General features: G+C 46.0%; 6 non-coding genes and 4 pseudogenes across 6 annotated transcripts; all 10 read left to right on the top strand.

Moving 5' to 3' along the window:
• Positions 1–949: 949 nt before the first annotated feature.
• Positions 950–1099, top strand: LOC130344706 (U2 spliceosomal RNA; annotated as a pseudogene).
• A 694-nt stretch (positions 1100–1793) lies between these two features.
• LOC130344699 (U2 spliceosomal RNA) lies at positions 1794–1975 on the top strand. Its single transcript, XR_008883555.1, has one exon. It is a non-coding gene; the product is annotated as a U2 spliceosomal RNA (small nuclear RNA).
• Positions 1976–4061: 2086 nt separating this feature from the next.
• Positions 4062–4252, top strand: LOC130344756 (U2 spliceosomal RNA). The gene has a single exon (XR_008883595.1). It is a non-coding gene; the product is annotated as a U2 spliceosomal RNA (small nuclear RNA).
• Positions 4253–6327: 2075 nt separating this feature from the next.
• LOC130344747 (U2 spliceosomal RNA) lies at positions 6328–6518 on the top strand. Its single transcript, XR_008883587.1, has one exon. It is a non-coding gene; the product is annotated as a U2 spliceosomal RNA (small nuclear RNA).
• A 2072-nt stretch (positions 6519–8590) lies between these two features.
• LOC130344746 (U2 spliceosomal RNA) lies at positions 8591–8781 on the top strand. The gene has a single exon (XR_008883586.1). It is a non-coding gene; the product is annotated as a U2 spliceosomal RNA (small nuclear RNA).
• A 2086-nt stretch (positions 8782–10867) lies between these two features.
• On the top strand, positions 10868–11005 carry LOC130344712 (U2 spliceosomal RNA; annotated as a pseudogene).
• Positions 11006–11751: 746 nt separating this feature from the next.
• Positions 11752–11931, top strand: LOC130344690 (U2 spliceosomal RNA; annotated as a pseudogene).
• A 2087-nt stretch (positions 11932–14018) lies between these two features.
• On the top strand, positions 14019–14206 carry LOC130344717 (U2 spliceosomal RNA). Its single transcript, XR_008883561.1, has one exon. It is a non-coding gene; the product is annotated as a U2 spliceosomal RNA (small nuclear RNA).
• A 656-nt stretch (positions 14207–14862) lies between these two features.
• LOC130344770 (U2 spliceosomal RNA) lies at positions 14863–15071 on the top strand (annotated as a pseudogene).
• A 2080-nt stretch (positions 15072–17151) lies between these two features.
• LOC130344745 (U2 spliceosomal RNA) lies at positions 17152–17342 on the top strand. The gene has a single exon (XR_008883584.1). It is a non-coding gene; the product is annotated as a U2 spliceosomal RNA (small nuclear RNA).
• The last annotated feature ends 5377 nt before the right edge of the window (positions 17343–22719 follow it).

The following is a 22719-nucleotide window of genomic DNA, read 5'->3' as shown; positions in this document are numbered from 1 at the left end:
AAAAAGGTGGAAATGGGTTTAAAAGTGATTTCGGCGGAGAAATATATATATATATATATATATATATATATATACGCGCACACACACACATATATATATAAACGTATTCTCCGTTGAGATATTGCAGCCGCTGCTGTGTCCAGGCCCAGGAGCCTTAGCACTGTGCTGTGATGTCACTCAATACCACTGACATCACTAGGTGTAAACAACATCTCTCCTTTGCTGTGTATGTGACTATGGAGCTGTTTGGTGATGTCGTCTATTATGGCCTTCATAGAAGCAACAGGAGATTGTTGCATCCATCTAGAACCCTCAGAACTACAGTGCTATGATGTCACTCACTTCCACAGGCCTTGCAGAGTGTAAACAACAACAACCCAGCTTTGTTGTGTATGTAACCATAGGGATTTGTGATGTCACCTAGAACCTTCACAGCAGCGACAGCTTTATGAGGAGCATCAGCACTGCTCTGCCTGAGCAGAACCATCACCGCCATAGGTTGTCAAATAACCCGGGTTTAACCCACACAGGTAAGTCCAATGGGGTGCAGGCATGTCCTCTATGCTTACAGCTTCCCGTGGGTGTTGGTTTGATACCGTTTGGGGACAGCCAAGGAGGCATCTGCAGGCAACAAAGGTAGGTGTGTGCTTGTGTGTGTGTTTCCTATGCAGATCCTAAGCCCAGTGTCACATGCAAGTAGGAGGAGTAAGAAGGGTTCCTGGCAAATCCGGGTTATGGATTGCATTTAAAAAGGCCCCGTGGGAGTGCAATGGGCCCCTGTCTTGCTGCTTAGCAATAATGGTATGGGTTTAGGTTCTGCTGTGTGTACTGGTGGTTGACTGCCCCCCAGCCCAGAGTGTGCATGGAAAATTGTCTGGCAGCCTCCCTGACAGCAAGCAGTGATAGTGCCCATGAAGGGCACCTTGTTGGGCCCGCCCCTTTCACGGTTATCGCTTCTCGGCCTTTTGGCTAAGATCAAGTGTAGTATCTGTTCTTATCAGTTTTCATGCTGGTGGGGATGGGTGCTGCATGGAGGATGCAGGTGTACCGGGGCTGGTTCTGAGGAATCAGCTCGACGGCTGCCCCGATGTGACCTGTTCCCTCCGGGTCTCGCCATGAGGCTGAGAGGGTCTAGAGCCGAGGTACTTTTGTGCCTCGGGGAGTGGTGACCCCGAGGTGCCGAAACTCACTGGGAGAATAGACTCACTGAGTTGAAGCACGGGCACCATAATCTCTTCACCTTGTGGCACTCACCTCTTGATTCCCGGCCTTCTGGCTAGGATCAGAGAAATTTTTATAGATCCGGCCGGATGTCCGGGCAGTATATCTGCACACATTCACTTATTTATTTCTTTTTTTGTCTCACTGTGTCACTTTTTGCGTGTTGTGTGTTCACAGGATTTGTCAGGATGCGGTAGCCCTTCTGGGTGTCCCTCCTGGCGGTCTAGGGGAGGTGTGTGTGGCCATTAGGTTCCGCACCTCCCTGCAAACACCCCGGGTACTCCTGCTTTGGCAGGGTACCTACCGTAATCGGCTCTGCGGGCAGATACCTTGGCCAACGCCAAGGGGGATGCCGGGAGCATTTGTGGTCCCCTAGTAGCTTCGGCGAAAAGGGACATCGAACCTGGAACCTCGCAGGTACCTTTTGGTCCGGAGGCGAAGGGTAAGGTTTGTTGGGGGGCCTCTCTCCTATCGGAGAAGGGCTTGCGATAGACCGCATCCTTTGTGCACGTTTTTTTAGTGTAACACGTTTGCACTTTTTCTTGCACTTTGGGTGAATCGAAAGCACGTTCCTCGGCTTTAAAAAAAAAAAAAAAAAAAATCTGTTCTTATCAGTTTAATATCTGATACGTCCCCTAACTGGGGACCATATATTAAATGGATTTTTGAGAACGGGGGCCGATTTCGAAGCTTGCTTCCGTCGCCCTATGCATTGACCTGATATGGCAGTATCTTCGGGTACAGTGCACCACCCCCTTACAGGGTTAAAAAGAAAGATTCCTACTTTCATTGCTACCTGCTTGCTGGCTAGCCAGCTAGCCAGCCCTGTGGGCCTTGCTGCTGCTGCAGCCAAAAAACAAAAGGTGGTGCTGCTTCTGCTGCTTCTGCTTCTGCTTGTGTCTGGCCGCTGTTGGAGCGTCCAGGCACAGGACTTCTGCTGCTGCTGACTAAATGGCCTCCTTAATTGGATCATTTGAGTAGCCAGCACACCTGTGCAGGTAGGGCATGACATGATAGGCAGCTGCCTTGATAGCGGGTGGGTGCTGAATGTTCCTAATTGACAAAATAAGATTAATGCTTATGAAGAAATATAAAATCTCATCCCTTCCCCAATATCGCGCCACACCCCTACCCCTTAATTCCCTGGTTGAACTTGATGGACATATGTCTTTTTTCGACCGTACTAACTATGTAACTATGTAACATAACATGGGGGGGGGGGGGGGGGTCTCCTGGCTGTTCACACAGGTGTGTCATTGCTGTACATTGACCATGCATTGCTTCTGTGGTATTGCAAAGGCAAAGACAAATGCTTCCAGCCATCCATTGCACTAATGGATTGGTCATCAGCTGGCTGTCTATGTCCCGCATCAATATAGACCAAAGTACAGAGGGTTAGGCTATGCTATTGTGCACCTACCTGATGCATCAGAAGGTGCGAGGCCCTTGCTAAATTCTGTGCACAGACTTTGAGATCTATACTTTAGACTGTATCTAAACCTGCTCCAACATGGACTGACATTCTGGCCTACTTTCAGCCGATGCGACTTGTCTGTCGCTGAACAGTCGCTTTTTATGTATTCAGCACCTATGTATAATGTTGTAAAAATGCTCTAGAAGCTAAAGTCGCAGAAATGTCACACATATTTGGCCTGCAACTTTCTGTGCGACAAATTCAGACAGGAAAAATCAGTATAAATCCTTAGAAAATTATCCCCCAGTGTCTCCATCTGCTGGCGGTATTGAATAAGCATTGCTGCACTGATGGGGTATGCATTAGACGAAAAAAAAGAAGAAAAAGAAGAATAATACGCCCAGAAAAGAGGCGAAAAGGAGAAAAATGTAAAAAAACGTGAAAAAAAAGTAAGAGGAAGAGAAGGGAAAAAAAGGTGGAAATGGGTTTAAAAGTGATTTCGGCGGAGAAATATATATATATATATATATATATATATATATATATATATACGCGCACACACACACATATATATATAAACGTATTCTCCGTTGAGATATTGCAGCCGCTGCTGTGTCCAGGCCCAGGAGCCTTAGCACTGTGCTGTGATGTCACTCAATACCACTGACATCACTAGGTGTAAACAACATCTCTCCTTTGCTGTGTATGTGACTATGGAGCTGTTTGGTGATGTCGTCTATTATGGCCTTCATAGAAGCAACAGGAGATTGTTGCATCCATCTAGAACCCTCAGAACTACAGTGCTGTGATGTCACTCACTTCCACAGGCCTTGCAGAGTGTAAACAACAACAACCCAGCTTTGTTGTGTATGTAACCATAGGGATTTGTGATGTCACCTAGAACCTTCACAGCAGCGACAGCTTTATGAGGAGCATCAGCACTGCTCTGCCTGAGCAGAACCATCACCGCCATAGGTTGTCAAATAACCCGGGTTTAACCCACACAGGTAAGTCCAATGGGGTGCAGGCATGTCCTCTATGCTTACAGCTTCCCGTGGGTGTTGGTTTGATACCGTTTGGGGACAGCCAAGGAGGCATCTGCAGGCAACAAAGGTAGGTGTGTGCTTGTGTGTGTGTTTCCTATGCAGATCCTAAGCCCAGTGTCACATGCAAGTAGGAGGAGTAAGAAGGGTTCCTGGCAAATCCGGGTTATGGATTGCATTTAAAAAGGCCCCGTGGGAGTGCAATGGGCCCCTGTCTTGCTGCTTAGCAATAATGGTATGGGTTTAGGTTCTGCTGTGTGTACTGGTGGTTGACTGCCCCCCAGCCCAGAGTGTGCATGGAAAATTGTCTGGCAGCCTCCCTGACAGCAAGCAGTGATAGTGCCCATGAAGGGCACCTTGTTGGGCCCGCCCCTTTCACGGTTATCGCTTCTCGGCCTTTTGGCTAAGATCAAGTGTAGTATCTGTTCTTATCAGTTTAATATCTGATACGTCCCCTATCTGGGGATCATATATTAAATGGATTTTTGAGAACGGGGGCCGATTTCGAAGCTTGCTTCCGTCGCCCTATGCATTGACCCGATATGGCAGTATCTTCGGGTACAGTGCACCACCCCCTTACAGGGTTAAAAAGAAAGATTCCTACTTTCATTGCTACCTGCTTGCTGGCTAGCCAGCTAGCCAGCCCTGTGGGCCTTGCTGCTGCTGCAGCCAAAAAACAAAAGGTGGTGCTTCTGCTGCTTCTGCTTGTGTCTGGCCGCTGTTGGAGCGTCCAGGCACAGGACTTCTGCTGCTGCTGACTAAATGGCCTCCTTAATTGGATCATTTGAGTAGCCAGCACACCTGTGCAGGTAGGGCATGACATGATAGGCAGCTGCCTTGATAGCGGGTGGGTGCTGAATGTTCCTAATTGACAAAATAAGATTAATGCTTATGAAGAAATATAAAATCTCATCCCTTCCCCAATATCGCGCCACACCCCTACCCCTTAATTCCCTGGTTGAACTTGATGGACATATGTCTTTTTTCGACCGTACTAACTATGTAACTATGTAACATAACATGGGGGGGGGGGTCTCCTGGCTGTTCACACAGGTGTGTCATTGCTGTACATTGACCATGCATTGCTTCTGTGGTATTGCAAAGGCAAAGACAAATGCTTCCAGCCATCCATTGCACTAATGGATTGGTCATCAGCTGGCTGTCTATGTCCCGCATCAATATAGACCAATGTACAGAGGGTTAGGCTATGCTATTGTGCACCTACCTGATGCATCAGAAGGTGCGAGGCCCTTGCTAAATTCTGTGCACAGACTTTGAGATCTATACTTTAGACTGTATCTAAACCTGCTCCAACATGGACTGACATTCTGGCCTACTTTCAGCCGATGCGACTTGTCTGTCGCTGAACAGTCGCTTTTTATGTATTCAGCACCTATGTATAATGTTGTAAAAATGCTCTAGAAGCTAAAGTCGCAGAAATGTCACACATATTTGGCCTGCAACTTTCTGTGCGACAAATTCAGACAGGAAAAATCAGTATAAATCCTTAGAAAATTATCCCCCAGTGTCTCCATCTGCTGGCGGTATTGAATAAGCATTGCTGCACTGATGGGGTATGCATTAGACGAAAAAAAAGAAGAAAAAGAAGAATAATACGCCCAGAAAAGAGGCGAAAAGGAGAAAAACGTAAAAAAACGTGAAAAAAAAGTAAGAGGAAGAGAAGGGAAAAAAAGGTGGAAATGGGTTTAAAAGTGATTTCGGCGGAGAAATATATATATATATATATATATATATATATATATATATATATATACGCGCACACACACACATATATATATAAACGTATTCTCCGTTGAGATATTGCAGCCGCTGCTGTGTCCAGGCCCAGGAGCCTTAGCACTGTGCTGTGATGTCACTCAATACCACTGACATCACTAGGTGTAAACAACATCTCTCCTTTGCTGTGTATGTGACTATGGAGCTGTTTGGTGATGTCGTCTATTATGGCCTTCATAGAAGCAACAGGAGATTGTTGCATCCATCTAGAACCCTCAGAACTACAGTGCTATGATGTCACTCACTTCCACAGGCCTTGCAGAGTGTAAACAACAACAACCCAGCTTTGTTGTGTATGTAACCATAGGGATTTGTGATGTCACCTAGAACCTTCACAGCAGCGACAGCTTTATGAGGAGCATCAGCACTGCTCTGCCTGAGCAGAACCATCACCGCCATAGGTTGTCAAATAACCCGGGTTTAACCCACACAGGTAAGTCCAATGGGGTGCAGGCATGTCCTCTATGCTTACATCTTCCCGTGGGTGTTGGTTTGATACCGTTTGGGGACAGCCAAGGAGGCATCTGCAGGCAACAAAGGTAGGTGTGTGCTTGTGTGTGTGTTTCCTATGCAGATCCTAAGCCCAGTGTCACATGCAAGTAGGAGGAGTAAGAAGGGTTCCTGGCAAATCCGGGTTATGGATTGCATTTAAAAAGGCCCCGTGGGAGTGCAATGGGCCCCTGTCTTGCTGCTTAGCAATAATGGTATGGGTTTAGGTTCTGCTGTGTGTACTGGTGGTTGACTGCCCCCCAGCCCAGAGTGTGCATGGAAAATTGTCTGGCAGCCTCCCTGACAGCAAGCAGTGATAGTGCCCATGAAGGGCACCTTGTTGGGCCCGCCCCTTTCACGGTTATCGCTTCTCGGCCTTTTGGCTAAGATCAAGTGTAGTATCTGTTCTTATCAGTTTAATATCTGATACGTCCCCTATCTGGGGACCATATATTAAATGGATTTTTGAGAACGGGGGCCGATTTCGAAGCTTGCTTCCGTCGCCCTATGCATTGACCCGATATGGCAGTATCTTCGGGTACAGTGCACCACCCCCTTACAGGGTTAAAAAGAAAGATTCCTACTTTCATTGCTACCTGCTTGCTGGCTAGCCAGCTAGCCAGCCCTGTGGGCCTTGCTGCTGCTGCAGCCAAAAAACAAAAGGTGGTGCTTCTGCTGCTTCTGCTTGTGTCTGGCCGCTGTTGGAGCGTCCAGGCACAGGACTTCTGCTGCTGCTGACTAAATGGCCTCCTTAATTGGATCATTTGAGTAGCCAGCACACCTGTGCAGGTAGGGCATGACATGATAGGCAGCTGCCTTGATAGCGGGTGGGTGCTGAATGTTCCTAATTGACAAAATAAGATTAATGCTTATGAAGAAATATAAAATCTCATCCCTTCCCCAATATCGCGCCACACCCCTACCCCTTAATTCCCTGGTTGAACTTGATGGACATATGTCTTTTTTCGACCGTACTAACTATGTAACTATGTAACATAACATGGGGGGGGGGGGTCTCCTGGCTGTTCACACAGGTGTGTCATTGCTGTACATTGACCATGCATTGCTTCTGTGGTATTGCAAAGGCAAAGACAAATGCTTCCAGCCATCCATTGCACTAATGGATTGGTCATCAGCTGGCTGTCTATGTCCCGCATCAATATAGACCAAAGTACAGAGGGTTAGGCTATGCTATTGTGCACCTACCTGATGCATCAGAAGGTGCGAGGCCCTTGCTAAATTCTGTGCACAGACTTTGAGATCTATACTTTAGACTGTATCTAAACCTGCTCCAACATGGACTGACATTCTGGCCTACTTTCAGCCGATGCGACTTGTCTGTCGCTGAACAGTCGCTTTTTATGTATTCAGCACCTATGTATAATGTTGTAAAAATGCTCTAGAAGCTAAAGTCGCAGAAATGTCACACATATTTGGCCTGCAACTTTCTGTGCGACAAATTCAGACAGGAAAAATCAGTATAAATCCTTAGAAAATTATCCCCCAGTGTCTCCATCTGCTGGCGGTATTGAATAAGCATTGCTGCACTGATGGGGTATGCATTAGACGAAAAAAAAGAAGAAAAAGAAGAATAATACGCCCAGAAAAGAGGCGAAAAGGAGAAAAACGTAAAAAAACGTGAAAAAAAAGTAAGAGGAAGAGAAGGGAAAAAAAGGTGGAAATGGGTTTAAAAGTGATTTCGGCGGAGAAATATATATATATATATATATATATATATATATATATATATATACGCGCACACACACACATATATATAAACGTATTCTCCGTTGAGATATTGCAGCCGCTGCTGTGTCCAGGCCCAGGAGCCTTAGCACTGTGCTGTGATGTCACTCAATACCACTGACATCACTAGGTGTAAACAACATCTCTCCTTTGCTGTGTATGTGACTATGGAGCTGTTTGGTGATGTCGTCTATTATGGCCTTCATAGAAGCAACAGGAGATTGTTGCATCCATCTAGAACCCTCAGAACTACAGTGCTATGATGTCACTCACTTCCACAGGCCTTGCAGAGTGTAAACAACAACAACCCAGCTTTGTTGTGTATGTAACCATAGGGATTTGTGATGTCACCTAGAACCTTCACAGCAGCGACAGCTTTATGAGGAGCATCAGCACTGCTCTGCCTGAGCAGAACCATCACCGCCATAGGTTGTCAAATAACCCGGGTTTAACCCACACAGGTAAGTCCAATGGGGTGCAGGCATGTCCTCTATGCTTACAGCTTCCCGTGGGTGTTGGTTTGATACCGTTTGGGGACAGCCAAGGAGGCATCTGCAGGCAACAAAGGTAGGTGTGTGCTTGTGTGTGTGTTTCCTATGCAGATCCTAAGCCCAGTGTCACATGCAAGTAGGAGGAGTAAGAAGGGTTCCTGGCAAATCCGGGTTATGGATTGCATTTAAAAAGGCCCCGTGGGAGTGCAATGGGCCCCTGTCTTGCTGCTTAGCAATAATGGTATGGGTTTAGGTTCTGCTGTGTGTACTGGTGGTTGACTGCCCCCCAGCCCAGAGTGTGCATGGAAAATTGTCTGGCAGCCTCCCTGACAGCAAGCAGTGATAGTGCCCATGAAGGGCACCTTGTTGGGCCCGCCCCTTTCACGGTTATCGCTTCTCGGCCTTTTGGCTAAGATCAAGTGTAGTATCTGTTCTTATCAGTTTAATATCTGATACGTCCCCTATCTGGGGACCATATATTAAATGGATTTTTGAGAACGGGGGCCGATTTCGAAGCTTGCTTCCGTCGCCCTATGCATTGACCCGATATGGCAGTATCTTCGGGTACAGTGCACCACCCCCTTACAGGGTTAAAAAGAAAGATTCCTACTTTCATTGCTACCTGCTTGCTGGCTAGCCAGCTAGCCAGCCCTGTGGGCCTTGCTGCTGCTGCAGCCAAAAAACAAAAGGTGGTGCTGCTGCTGCTTCTGCTGCTTCTGCTTCTGCTTGTGTCTGGCCGCTGTTGGAGCGTCCAGGCACAGGACTTCTGCTGCTGCTGACTAAATGGCCTCCTTAATTGGATCATTTGAGTAGCCAGCACACCTGTGCAGGTAGGGCATGACATGATAGGCAGCTGCCTTGATAGCGGGTGGGTGCTGAATGTTCCTAATTGACAAAATAAGATTAATGCTTATGAAGAAATATAAAATCTCATCCCTTCCCCAATATCGCGCCACACCCCTACCCCTTAATTCCCTGGTTGAACTTGATGGACATATGTCTTTTTTCGACCGTACTAACTATGTAACTATGTAACATAACATGGGGGGGGGTCTCCTGGCTGTTCACACAGGTGTGTCATTGCTGTACATTGACCATGCATTGCTTCTGTGGTATTGCAAAGGCAAAGACAAATGCTTCCAGCCATCCATTGCACTAATGGATTGGTCATCAGCTGGCTGTCTATGTCCCGCATCAATATAGACCAAAGTACAGAGGGTTAGGCTATGCTATTGTGCACCTACCTGATGCATCAGAAGGTGCGAGGCCCTTGCTAAATTCTGTGCACAGACTTTGAGATCTATACTTTAGACTGTATCTAAACCTGCTCCAACATGGACTGACATTCTGGCCTACTTTCAGCCGATGCGACTTGTCTGTCGCTGAACAGTCGCTTTTTATGTATTCAGCACCTATGTATAATGTTGTAAAAATGCTCTAGAAGCTAAAGTCGCAGAAATGTCACACATATTTGGCCTGCAACTTTCTGTGCGACAAATTCAGACAGGAAAAATCAGTATAAATCCTTAGAAAATTATCCCCCAGTGTCTCCATCTGCTGGCGGTATTGAATAAGCATTGCTGCACTGATGGGGTATGCATTAGACGAAAAAAAAGAAGAAAAAGAAGAATAATACGCCCAGAAAATAGGCGAAAAGGAGAAAAACGTAAAAAAACGTGAAAAAAAAGTAAGAGGAAGAGAAGGGAAAAAAAGGTGGAAATGGGTTTAAAAGTGATTTCGGCGGAGAAATATATATATATATATATATATATATATATATATATATATATATACGCGCACACACACACATATATATAAACGTATTCTCCGTTGAGATATTGCAGCCGCTGCTGTGTCCAGGCCCAGGAGCCTTAGCACTGTGCTGTGATGTCACTCAATACCACTGACATCACTAGGTGTAAACAACATCTCTCCTTTGCTGTGTATGTGACTATGGAGCTGTTTGGTGATGTCGTCTATTATGGCCTTCATAGAAGCAACAGGAGATTGTTGCATCCATCTAGAACCCTCAGAACTACAGTGCTATGATGTCACTCACTTCCACAGGCCTTGCAGAGTGTAAACAACAACAACCCAGCTTTGTTGTGTATGTAACCATAGGGATTTGTGATGTCACCTAGAACCTTCACAGCAGCGACAGCTTTATGAGGAGCATCAGCACTGCTCTGCCTGAGCAGAACCATCACCGCCATAGGTTGTCAAATAACCCGGGTTTAACCCACACAGGTAAGTCCAATGGGGTGCAGGCATGTCCTCTATGCTTACAGCTTCCCGTGGGTGTTGGTTTGATACCGTTTGGGGACAGCCAAGGAGGCATCTGCAGGCAACAAAGGTAGGTGTGTGCTTGTGTGTGTGTTTCCTATGCAGATCCTAAGCCCAGTGTCACATGCAAGTAGGAGGAGTAAGAAGGGTTCCTGGCAAATCCGGGTTATGGATTGCATTTAAAAAGGCCCCGTGGGAGTGCAATGGGCCCCTGTCTTGCTGCTTAGCAATAATGGTATGGGTTTAGGTTCTGCTGTGTGTACTGGTGGTTGACTGCCCCCCAGCCCAGAGTGTGCATGGAAAATTGTCTGGCAGCCTCCCTGACAGCAAGCAGTGATAGTGCCCATGAAGGGCACCTTGTTGGGCCCGCCCCTTTCACGGTTATCGCTTCTCGGCCTTTTGGCTAAGATCAAGTGTAGTATCTGTTCTTATCAGTTTTTCATGCCGGTGGACAGTAACGCCGGTATGGGGCTGGTGGGGATAGGTGCTTCATGGAGGATGCAGGTGTACCAGGGCTTTCCGGGGCTGGTTCTGAGGAATCAGCTCGACGGCTGCCCCGATGTGACCTGTTCCCTCCGGGTCTCGCCATGAGGCTGAGAGGGTCTAGAGCCGAGGTACTTTTGTGCCTCGGGGAGTGGTGACCCCGAGGTGCCGAAACTCACTGGGAGGATAGACTCACTGAGTTGAAGCACGGGCACCATAATCTCTTCACCTTGTGGCACTCACCTCTTGATTCCCGGCCTTCTGGCTAGGATCAGAGAAATTTTTATAGATCCGGCCGGATGTCCGGGCAGTATATCTGCACACATTCACTTATTTATTTCTTTTTTGTCTCACTGTGTCACTTTTTGCGTGTTGTGTGTTCACAGGATTGGTCAGGATGCGGTAGCCCTTCTGGGTGTCCCTCCTGGCGGTCTAGGGGAGGTGTGTGTGGCCATTAGGTTCCGCACCTCCCTGCAAACACCCCGGGTACTCCTGCTTTGGCAGGGTACCTACCGTAATCGGCTCTGCGGGCAGATACCTTGGCTAACGCCAAGGGGGATGCCGGGAGCATTTGTGGTCCCCTAGTAGCTTCGGCGAAAAGGGACATCGAACCTGGAACCTCGCAGGTACCTTTTGGTCCGGAGGCGAAGGGTAAGGTTTGTTGGGGGGCCTCTCTCCTATCGGAGAAGGGCTTGCGATAGACCGCATCCTTTGTGCACGTTTTTTTTTTAGTGTAACACGTTTGCACTTTTTCTTGCACTTTGGGTGAATCGAAAGCACGTTCCTCGGCTTTAAAAAAAAAAAAAAAAAATCTGTTCTTATCAGTTTAATATCTGATACGTCCCCTATCTGGGGACCATATATTAAATGGATTTTTGAGAACGGGGGCCGATTTCGAAGCTTGCTTCCGTCGCCCTATGCATTGACCCGATATGGCAGTATCTTCGGGTACAGTGCACCACCCCCTTACAGGGTTAAAAAGAAAGATTCCTACTTTCATTGCTACCTGCTTGCTGGCTAGCCAGCTAGCCAGCCCTGTGGGCCTTGCTGCTGCTGCAGCCAAAAAACAAAAGGTGCTGCTTCTGCTGCTTCTGCTTCTGCTTCTGCTTGTGTCTGGCCGCTGTTGGAGCGTCCAGGCACAGGACTTCTGCTGCTGCTGACTAAATGGCCTCCTTAATTGGATCATTTGAGTAGCCAGCACACCTGTGCAGGTAGGGCATGACATGATAGGCAGCTGCCTTGATAGCGGGTGGGTGCTGAATGTTCCTAATTGACAAAATAAGATTAATGCTTATGAAGAAATATAAAATCTCATCCCTTCCCCAATATCGCGCCACACCCCTACCCCTTAATTCCCTGGTTGAACTTGATGGACATATGTCTTTTTTCGACCGTACTAACTATGTAACTATGTAACATAACATGGGGGGGGGGGGGGGTCTCCTGGCTGTTCACACAGGTGTGTCATTGCTGTACATTGACCATGCATTGCTTCTGTGGTATTGCAAAGGCAAAGACAAATGCTTCCAGCCATCCATTGCACTAATGGATTGGTCATCAGCTGGCTGTCTATGTCCCGCATCAATATAGACCAAAGTACAGAGGGTTAGGCTATGCTATTGTGCACCTACCTGATGCATCAGAAGGTGCGAGGCCCTTGCTAAATTCTGTGCACAGACTTTGAGATCTATACTTTAGACTGTATCTAAACCTGCTCCAACATTGACTGACATTCTGGCCTACTTTCAGCCGATGCGACTTGTCTGTCGCTGAACAGTCGCTTTTTATGTATTCAGCACCTATGTATAATGTTGTAAAAATGCTCTAGAAGCTAAAGTCGCAGAAATGTCACACATATTTGGCCTGCAACTTTCTGTGCGACAAATTCAGACAGGAAAAATCAGTATAAATCCTTAGAAAATTATCCCCCAGTGTCTCCATCTGCTGGCGGTATTGAATAAGCATTGCTGCACTGATGGGGTATGCATTAGACGAAAAAAAAGAAGAAAAAGAAGAATAATACGCCCAGAAAAGAGGCGAAAAGGAGAAAAACGTAAAAAAACGTGAAAAAAAAGTAAGAGGAAGAGAAGGGAAAAAAAGGTGGAAATGGGTTTAAAAGTGATTTCGGCGGAGAAATATATATATATATATATATATATATATATATATATATATATACGCGCACACACACACATATATATAAACGTATTCTCCGTTGAGATATTGCAGCCGCTGCTGTGTCCAGGCCCAGGAGCCTTAGCACTGTGCTGTGATGTCACTCAATACCACTGACATCACTAGGTGTAAACAACATCTCTCCTTTGCTGTGTATGTGACTATGGAGCTGTTTGGTGATGTCGTCTATTATGGCCTTCATAGAAGCAACAGGAGATTGTTGCATCCATCTAGAACCCTCAGAACTACAGTGCTATGATGTCACTCACTTCCACAGGCCTTGCAGAGTGTAAACAACAACAACCCAGCTTTGTTGTGTATGTAACCATAGGGATTTGTGATGTCACCTAGAACCTTCACAGCAGCGACAGCTTTATGAGGAGCATCAGCACTGCTCTGCCTGAGCAGAACCATCACCGCCATAGGTTGTCAAATAACCCGGGTTTAACCCACACAGGTAAGTCCAATGGGGTGCAGGCATGTCCTCTATGCTTACAGCTTCCCGTGGGTGTTGGTTTGATACCGTTTGGGGACAGCCAAGGAGGCATCTGCAGGCAACAAAAGTAGGTGTGTGCTTGTGTGTGTGTTTCCTATGCAGATCCTAAGCCCAGTGTCACATGCAAGTAGGAGGAGTAAGAAGGGTTCCTGGCAAATCCGGGTTATGGATTGCATTTAAAAAGGCCCCGTGGGAGTGCAATGGGCCCCTGTCTTGCTGCTTAGCAATAATGGTATGGGTTTAGGTTCTGCTGTGTGTACTGGTGGTTGACTGCCCCCCAGCCCAGAGTGTGCATGGAAAATTGTCTGGCAGCCTCCCTGACAGCAAGCAGTGATAGTGCCCATGAAGGGCACCTTGTTGGGCCCGCCCCTTTCACGGTTATCGCTTCTCGGCCTTTTGGCTAAGATCAAGTGTAGTATCTGTTCTTATCAGTTTTTCATGCCGGTGGACAGTAACGCCGGTATGGGGCTGGTGGGGATGGGTGCTGCATGGAGGATGCAGGTGTACCAGGGCTTTCCGGGGCTGGTTCTGAGGAATCAGCTCGACGGCTGCCCCGATGTGACCTGTTCCCTCCGGGTCTCGCCATGAGGCTGAGAGGGTCTAGAGCCGAGGTACTTTTGTGCCTCGGGGAGTGGTGACCCCGAGGTGCCGAAACTCACTGGGAGGATAGACTCACTGAGTTGAAGCACGGGCACCATAATCTCTTCACCTTGTGGCACTCACCTCTTGATTCCCGGCCTTCTGGCTAGGATCAGAGAAATTTTTATAGATCCGGCCGGATGTCCGGGCAGTATATCTGCACACATTCACTTATTTATTTCTTTTTTTGTCTCACTGTGTCACTTTTTGCGTGTTGTGTGTTCACAGGATTGGTCAGGATGCGGTAGCCCTTCTGGGTGTCCCTCCTGGCGGTCTAGGGGAGGTGTGTGTGGCCATTAGGTTCCGCACCTCCCTGCAAACACCCCGGGTACTCCTGCTTTTGCAGGGTACCTACCGTAATCGGCTCTGCGGGCAGATACCTTGGCTAACGCCAAGGGGGATGCCGGGAGCATTTGTGGTCCCCTAGTAGCTTCGGCGAAAAGGGACATCGAACCTGGAACCTCGCAGGTACCTTTTGGTCCGGAGGCGAAGGGTAAGGTTTGTTGGGGGGCCTCTCTCCTATCGGAGAAGGGCTTGCGATAGACCGCATCCTTTGTGCACGTTTTTTTAGTGTAACACGTTTGCACTTTTTCTTGCACTTTGGGTGAATCGAAAGCACGTTCCTCGGCTTTAGATAAAAATCTGTTCTTATCAGTTTAATATCTGATACGTCCCCTATCTGGGGACCATATATTAAATGGATTTTTGAGAACGGGGGCCGATTTCGAAGCTTGCTTCCGTCGCCCTATGCATTGACCTGATATGGCAGTATCTTCGGGTAAAGTGCACCACCCCCTTACAGGGTTAAAAAGAAAGATTCCTACTTTCATTGCTACCTGCTTGCTGGCTAGCCAGCTAGCCAGCCCTGTGGGCCTTGCTGCTGCTGCAGCCAAAAAACAAAAGGTGGTGCTGCTGCTGCTTCTGCTGCTTCTGCTTCTGCTTGTGTCTGGCCGCTGTTGGAGCGTCCAGGCACAGGACTTCTGCTGCTGCTGACTAAATGGCCTCCTTAATTGGATCATTTGAGTAGCCAGCACACCTGTGCAGGTAGGGCATGACATGATAGGCAGCTGCCTTGATAGCGGGTGGGTGCTGAATGTTCCTAATTGACAAAATAAGATTAATGCTTATGAAGAAATATAAAATCTCATCCCTTCCCCAATATCGCGCCACACCCCTACCCCTTAATTCCCTGGTTGAACTTGATGGACATATGTCTTTTTTCGACCGTACTAACTATGTAACTATGTAACATAACATGGGGGGGGGGGGTCTCCTGGCTGTTCACACAGGTGTGTCATTGCTGTACATTGACCATGCATTGCTTCTGTGGTATTGCAAAGGCAAAGACAAATGCTTCCAGCCATCCATTGCACTAATGGATTGGTCATCAGCTGGCTGTCTATGTCCCGCATCAATATAGACCAAAGTACAGAGGGTTAGGCTATGCTATTGTGCACCTACCTGATGCATCAGAAGGTGCGAGGCCCTTGCTAAATTCTGTGCACAGACTTTGAGATCTATACTTTAGACTGTATCTAAACCTGCTCCAACATGGACTGACATTCTGGCCTACTTTCAGCCGATGCGACTTGTCTGTCGCTGAACAGTCGCTTTTTATGTATTCAGCACCTATGTATAATGTTGTAAAAATGCTCTAGAAGCTAAAGTCGCAGAAATGTCACACATATTTGGCCTGCAACTTTCTGTGCGACAAATTCAGACAGGAAAAATCAGTATAAATCCTTAGAAAATTATCCCCCAGTGTCTCCATCTGCTGGCGGTATTGAATAAGCATTGCTGCACTGATGGGGTATGCATTAGACGAAAAAAAAGAAGAATAATACGCCCAGAAAAGAGGCGAAAAGGAGAAAAACGTAAAAAAACGTGAAAAAAAAGTAAGAGGAAGAGAAGGGAAAAAAAGGTGGAAATGGGTTTAAAAGTGATTTCGGCGGAGAAATATATATATATATATATATATATATATATATATATATATATATACGCGCACACACACACATATATATAAACGTATTCTCCGTTGAGATATTGCAGCCGCTGCTGTGTCCAGGCCCAGGAGCCTTAGCACTGTGCTGTGATGTCACTCAATACCACTGACATCACTAGGTGTAAACAACATCTCTCCTTTGCTGTGTATGTGACTATGGAGCTGTTTGGTGATGTCGTCTATTATGGCCTTCATAGAAGCAACAGGAGATTGTTGCATCCATCTAGAACCCTCAGAACTACAGTGCTATGATGTCACTCACTTCCACAGGCCTTGCAGAGTGTAAACAACAACAACCCAGCTTTGTTGTGTATGTAACCATAGGGATTTGTGATGTCACCTAGAACCTTCACAGCAGCGACAGCTTTATGAGGAGCATCAGCACTGCTCTGCCTGAGCAGAACCATCACCGCCATAGGTTGTCAAATAACCCGGGTTTAACCCACACAGGTAAGTCCAATGGGGTGCAGGCATGTCCTCTATGCTTACAGCTTCCCGTGGGTGTTGGTTTGATACCGTTTGGGGACAGCCAAGGAGGCATCTGCAGGCAACAAAGGTAGGTGTGTGCTTGTGTGTGTGTTTCCTATGCAGATCCTAAGCCCAGTGTCACATGCAAGTAGGAGGAGTAAGAAGGGTTCCTGGCAAATCCGGGTTATGGATTGCATTTAAAAAGGCCCCGTGGGAGTGCAATGGGCCCCTGTCTTGCTGCTTAGCAATAATGGTATGGGTTTAGGTTCTGCTGTGTGTACTGGTGGTTGACTGCCCCCCAGCCCAGAGTGTGCATGGAAAATTGTCTGGCAGCCTCCCTGACAGCAAGCAGTGATAGTGCCCATGAAGGGCACCTTGTTGGGCCCGCCCCTTTCACGGTTATCGCTTCTCGGCCTTTTGGCTAAGATCAAGTGTAGTATCTGTTCTTATCAGTTTAATATCTGATACGTCCCCTATCTGGGGACCATATATTAAATGGATTTTTGAGAACGGGGGCCGATTTCGAAGCTTGCTTCCGTCGCCCTATGCATTGACCCGATATGGCAGTATCTTCGGGTACAGTGCACCACCCCCTTACAGGGTTAAAAAGAAAGATTCCTACTTTCATTGCTACCTGCTTGCTGGCTAGCCAGCTAGCCAGCCCTGTGGGCCTTGCTGCTGCTGCAGCCAAAAAACAAAAGGTGGTGCTGCTGCTGCTTCTGCTTCTGCTTGTGTCTGGCCGCTGTTGGAGCGTCCAGGCACAGGACTTCTGCTGCTGCTGACTAAATGGCCTCCTTAATTGGATCATTTGAGTAGCCAGCACACCTGTGCAGGTAGGGCATGACATGATAGGCAGCTGCCTTGATAGCGGGTGGGTGCTGAATGTTCCTAATTGACAAAATAAGATTAATGCTTATGAAGAAATATAAAATCTCATCCCTTCCCCAATATCGCGCCACACCCCTACCCCTTAATTCCCTGGTTGAACTTGATGGACATATGTCTTTTTTCGACCGTACTAACTATGTAACTATGTAACATAACATGGGGGGGGGGGGGGTCTCCTGGCTGTTCACACAGGTGTGTCATTGCTGTACATTGACCATGCATTGCTTCTGTGGCATTGCAAAGGCAAAGACAAATGCTTCCAGCCATCCATTGCACTAATGGATTGGTCATCAGCTGGCTGTCTATGTCCCGCATCAATATAGACCAAAGTACAGAGGGTTAGGCTATGCTATTGTGCACCTACCTGATGCATCAGAAGGTGCGAGGCCCTTGCTAAATTCTGTGCACAGACTTTGAGATCTATACTTTAGACTGTATCTAAACCTGCTCCAACATGGACTGACATTCTGGCCTACTTTCAGCCGATGCGACTTGTCTGTCGCTGAACAGTCGCTTTTTATGTATTCAGCACCTATGTATAATGTTGTAAAAATGCTCTAGAAGCTAAAGTCGCAGAAATGTCACACATATTTGGCCTGCAACTTTCTGTGCGACAAATTCAGACAGGAAAAATCAGTATAAATCCTTAGAAAATTATCCCCCAGTGTCTCCATCTGCTGGCGGTATTGAATAAGCATTGCTGCACTGATGGGGTATGCATTAGACGAAAAAAAAGAAGAAAAAGAAGAATAATACGCCCAGAAAAGAGGCGAAAAGGAGAAAAACGTAAAAAAACGTGAAAAAAAAGTAAGAGGAAGAGAAGGGAAAAAAAGGTGGAAATGGGTTTAAAAGTGATTTCGGCGGAGAAATATATATATATATATATATATATATATATATATATATATACGCGCACACACACACATATATATAAACGTATTCTCCGTTGAGATATTGCAGCCGCTGCTGTGTCCAGGCCCAGGAGCCTTAGCACTGTGCTGTGATGTCACTCAATACCACTGACATCACTAGGTGTAAACAACATCTCTCCTTTGCTGTGTATGTGACTATGGAGCTGTTTGGTGATGTCGTCTATTATGGCCTTCATAGAAGCAACAGGAGATTTTTGCATCCATCTAGAACCCTCAGAACTACAGTGCTATGATGTCACTCACTTCCACAGGCCTTGCAGAGTGTAAACAACAACAACCCAGCTTTGTTGTGTATGTAACCATAGGGATTTGTGATGTCACCTAGAACCTTCACAGCAGCGACAGCTTTATGAGGAGCATCAGCACTGCTCTGCCTGAGCAGAACCATCACCGCCATAGGTTGTCAAATAACCCGGGTTTAACCCACACAGGTAAGTCCAATGGGGTGCAGGCATGTCCTCTATGCTTACAGCTTCCCGTGGGTGTTGGTTTGATACCGTTTGGGGACAGCCAAGGAGGCATCTGCAGGCAACAAAGGTAGGTGTGTGCTTGTGTGTGTGTTTCCTATGCAGATCCTAAGCCCAGTGTCACATGCAAGTAGGAGGAGTAAGAAGGGTTCCTGGCAAATCCGGGTTATGGATTGCATTTAAAAAGGCCCCGTGGGAGTGCAATGGGCCCCTGTCTTGCTGCTTAGCAATAATGGTATGGGTTTAGGTTCTGCTGTGTGTACTGGTGGTTGACTGCCCCCCAGCCCAGAGTGTGCATGGAAAATTGTCTGGCAGCCTCCCTGACAGCAAGCAGTGATAGTGCCCATGAAGGGCACCTTGTTGGGCCCGCCCCTTTCACGGTTATCGCTTCTCGGCCTTTTGGCTAAGATCACGTGTGGATTTCTGTGCGTGGTTTGGGTTGAAAGGAGTGGTGATCGGGGCCCTCTTTACGGGGGGCCCTGGATTGTTGCTGAGCTGCGATCGTGGGTTTTACCTGCAAAAATGAGCGAGAAGGCGCGTGGACTTGAGGACACGGTGCGGATCTACGTTCCTGGCGAGCACCGGGGGACGATCGGACTTGACCAAATCGTTGTGGAGATTCTTCGCAAGCTTGATTACCTACAGGTATGGAATGTATTGGCTATACAGGATTTTCCTAGGCAAGGAATTTATGATATTACTTTTTGTGGTTCTGAGATTTGCCAGAGAGTCTATATGGATCTTGAAGAAATGAAGAGGAAAAGTGAGCCTGCTATAATGAAGAAGATTAAAGTGGAACCGTTATTTATGAATACAACAAAGGTAGTAATTGTCCACATGTATAATCCTAAGGTTTCTGATGAAATGGTTACAAACTTTTTGTTCCGGTATTGCGAGGAAGTGAAATTTATAGGAAGACTTAAGAACAAGTTTGGGTACTTTAATTGTAAGAGAAAGTTTATTGTAAAATTTAAAAAAGATGAAGGAATGCAAGATGGAAGGAAGAGCATACCACAGGTGTTTTCTATCGGAGGAGAGAGAGGTTTCTGCTTTTATGAAGGCCAGTTGCAATATTGTAGAAAGTGCCATGCCTATGGCCATGTGCAGGATTATTGCCCTGAGAAAGGAGAATGTTGCAGAAATTGTGGGAAAACTGGTCATGAAGCAAGTATTTGTACAGAGAAGAAGACATGTGATATCTGTGGAAGTGAGGAACATTTGGCAAGAGGCTGTGATATGTGGTATAAAAAGAAGAGAAGTTATGCTGATGCAGCTGGGAATAGAGGAGAACAAAGAGAAAAAGGGGGAGGGAGGTTTGTTCTTGGAGTTGGTGAGAGTGTGAGTGTGAGTGTTAATGTGGCACAGGTGGCTGAGGAAAGTTCTGTGATAGTGGAGCACATTAGCACTCAGGAGAGGTCAGGGGAGGAGGGTGTTTCCACTGCTGTGACTGGTGAGGAGACAGGTGTGGGAGGTGAATTTACCTTGGTGAAAAAGAAAAAAGAAAAAAAAGTGAAAGTGGTGGAGAAAATTGAGACAGTGTATGGTGATGTTCTTTCTAGTGAAGAGGCTATGGATGATATTGAATGTCCAAACCCAATTGTGGGGGAGGAGGAGGGAATGGAAGTTGTTGGGTCATCTCAGAGATCTCTAACACCTGGTCAGAGAGTTTCTCGCAGTAAGGAAGAAGAGGAGGAGGAAGATGAGGATGTGCAGGTTGTGAATAAAAGGTGTAAGACAGGGAGCTGGTCTGAGGATCAGGAAGCCCTTGTTCTTGGTAGTGATAATGAAATAGACAGGGACTCTAACATAGGGTCGCCTGATTGTTTTGCAAGTTTACATAGGAAAGTTGAAGGCCAAAATGTTAATTTCTAAGTTAAGATGGATTTTAAAGCATTTGGTTTTCTTTTCCTAGTTATTATGACTTTGGTTGTAACAACTATTAATGTATGAAGTATTGAGTCTGAAATTAGGAGAGCTGCAATTTTTGATATTCTTGAGAATGTTAGAAGTGATGTGATATGTTTACAGGAGTGTGCAATAAAGTCAGCACCTTATGCAAATGAGTGGAAGTGTGGGCAGTCCTTCTGGTCCACATGTGCAGAAAACAAAAATGAAGGTGTTGGGATTTTATTGCGAAACAGGGACATTAAAGTTTTAAATTGCCAAACTTTAGTACCTGGTCGTTGTATGGTTTTAATTTTTGAGGTTTTGGGCCAGAGGATGAGAATTTTTAATGTGTATGCTCCAGCAGAAAAACAAGCACGTTTGTCTTTTTTAGAGTCCCTTAAGTTTTTTATCCCTGGTCGTGAAGATACTATTATTGTTGGCGATTTTAACTGCATTAGATCCGTCAATGATCGTGAGAGCTCTGCTGAGGTTAGAACTGATATTACTTCCAATGTTTTAAATCAAATTATTCAAGACTTGCATTTTACTGATGTTGGACTGATGGTTAGCACTGATGAAAGATATACGTACATATCAGATAGTGGCCGCTGTAAATCCCGGATCGATTACATCCTGGTCTCTGATGGGATTAAGGTGGTCCGGTGCAATCAAATGATGTCAACTTTCTCAGACCACAAAATGGTGTCGGCTGAGATAAGTGTCACAGAGTCCCTTCATTTTGGGAGGGGGCTCTGGAAATTAAATGTAAGTCTATTGGAAGATGAGGAAGTAATGGCTGGTTTTAATCATGTGTTTTTATCCTGTGTTTCTAAACAACCTGATTTTAGTAATGTCTTAGTGTGGTGGGAATGGGCTAAAGGAGAGTTTTCTAATTTCTTTAAGATGTTTTGCATAAAGAGAGCACAAGAGAAGAGGAGGAGTGATGAAAGGCTTGTATCCCGGTTAGAGACTCTCTATAAGTTTAAACGTGTTGGTGTGGAGGTGGAGGATGAGATTGTTAAGGTGAAGGGGGAGATGAAAAAAAGGTTGTTGGAAAAGGGAAGGAATATTGTATATAAGTCTAAAGTGCAACACCTAGAAGAAAATGAGCAGTGTACACGGTATTTCTTTAAAAAATGTTTTAATGCTAAAGGTGTTTTTAAATCAGTTTTTACCCCTACGGGGGAAGTTTTTGGAGAGGAGATGGTGAAGGAGATTGGCAGATTTTATGAGACACTCTTTAGTAATAAGAGCAGAGCCAGTGAGACGGAGATGAATGATTATTGTAATATTTTGGAGAATAATGTTCCTGTTGAAAAAGTAGATTTTTTGATTGATGATGTTAGTGAAGGGGAGATCAAGCAGGCCCTGGATAAGATGGCCAAAGGGAAGACACCAGGCTGTGATGGTCTCCCCGCTGAGTTTTATTCCGCGTTCTGGAATATTTTAAGTAAAGAGTTTACACGGGTGGTGCAATATGTTTTTAACTCAGGTGTTTTAGCTGAATCTATGAAGAAAGGGGTCATAACATTAATTCATAAAAAAGGTGATGGCAGAGATCTTAAAAATTGGAGACCTATAACTTTATTAAATTGTGACTACAAGATAATTGCTAAGATTGTGGCTAATAGACTGAGTGATGTAGTGGACCACCTTGTGGGAGAATACCAAGTTTGTGCAGTACCGAAAAGAAAAATAACAGATAATTTATTGCTTTTAAGAGACTCTATTTATTACAGTAACTTTAACAAGAATGCACTGTTTGTTGAGTCCATAGATTTCGAAAAGGCTTATG

The sequence above is a fragment of the Hyla sarda genome, unplaced genomic scaffold, assembly GCF_029499605.1.
Source record: "Hyla sarda isolate aHylSar1 unplaced genomic scaffold, aHylSar1.hap1 scaffold_733, whole genome shotgun sequence".
Classification (NCBI taxonomy): domain Eukaryota; kingdom Metazoa; phylum Chordata; class Amphibia; order Anura; family Hylidae; genus Hyla; species Hyla sarda.
Note: the sequence above shows the minus strand (reverse complement) of the source record. Positions and strands in the feature narration are given on the sequence as shown.